Below are 863 nucleotides of genomic sequence, written 5' to 3'. Positions count from 1 at the left end.
CCGAGGCAATACCGGATATTGGAGCCGAAGGGTGGTGCCATGGAGGGCGTGCATGTGTGTGCACGTGTATCAGATATCCAGCAGGGCGGTGTTTACGAAGCGAGGGGGAAAACAATAAGGGATAATAGATATGGAAATAAGGAAGAGAGAAGAGAGCGAGAGGGGTGTGCGAAGTGGGTAAAAGACAGTTACAAAGGAGAAGAAAGGAGTATCGTAAAGAGGCTAAGTGTAAGAGCAAATTAATCGATAGTAATTGCTTGCTTAGAGCGAGGATTTGTGCCACGTGATCAGCGGTGAGTATGGTTGGTATCCATCATTGCAGGCCATGTTTATACTTTCAATGACTTTATGTAGTTCTTTCTTCTAGGTCTGTTCTCCTTCCCTTCTTTTCTTTTCCTTTGAATTTTGCATTATGTAAAAGGAGTTTATGGATTCTTTCATGCGGCCAGAAGGTTTTAGTAAGTTATTCGAAATTTGATCGTTAATTTGGCTCTGAAGAGAACGGATGTACGTGGATTCAAGACGATAATATGAATAGTAGATAGTAGATAATGCAAAATAATAAAGCAGAAAATAACAGTGGAATGGAGTAGAAGAACTGCAGGTCGATTGGTCTGCAAGACAATTAATCATTAATATGTATAAGATCATTTGATGTCTATTTATAAACGCGAACAAAAGCTTGTTTGTTAATTGTATCAACGTGCGAGGCGGCTAGCTCATTCCGGATTCAGTTGGGGACAAAAAGTGGGGCTTTTGCAAGAATGGAAGAGAAGGAAAGGAAGAAAAGATCTAAAAATTAAATGTAGGGAGTAAGCAAAGGAACACTAAATATTTTAAAGTGACTAGAGACGTGTGATAGA

The 863-nt window shown here is 39.7% G+C and overlaps 2 protein-coding genes across 4 annotated transcripts in view; one reads left to right on the top strand and one right to left on the bottom strand.

Moving 5' to 3' along the window:
* LOC119581880 (meiotic nuclear division protein 1 homolog) overlaps positions 1–863 on the top strand; it is a 17,413-nt gene that overhangs the window by 7,705 nt on the left and 8,845 nt on the right. Inside the window, exon 1 of one of the 3 annotated variants that reach the window (XM_037930040.1) lies at positions 115–293. The exons of the other annotated variants lie outside the window; for them this stretch is intronic. The gene's annotated coding sequence lies outside the window, so the exon portion shown is untranslated. Of the gene's footprint in view, positions 1–114; positions 294–863 lie in introns of those variants that run through there. 3 annotated transcript variants of the gene reach the window in all.
* LOC119581878 overlaps positions 1–863 on the bottom strand; it is a gene marked incomplete in the record, with an annotated part of 7,437 nt that overhangs the window by 5,044 nt on the left and 1,530 nt on the right.

The sequence above is a fragment of the Penaeus monodon genome, chromosome 15, assembly GCF_015228065.2.
Source record: "Penaeus monodon isolate SGIC_2016 chromosome 15, NSTDA_Pmon_1, whole genome shotgun sequence".
NCBI lineage: Eukaryota > Metazoa > Arthropoda > Malacostraca > Decapoda > Penaeidae > Penaeus > Penaeus monodon.
Note: the sequence above shows the minus strand (reverse complement) of the source record. Positions and strands in the feature narration are given on the sequence as shown.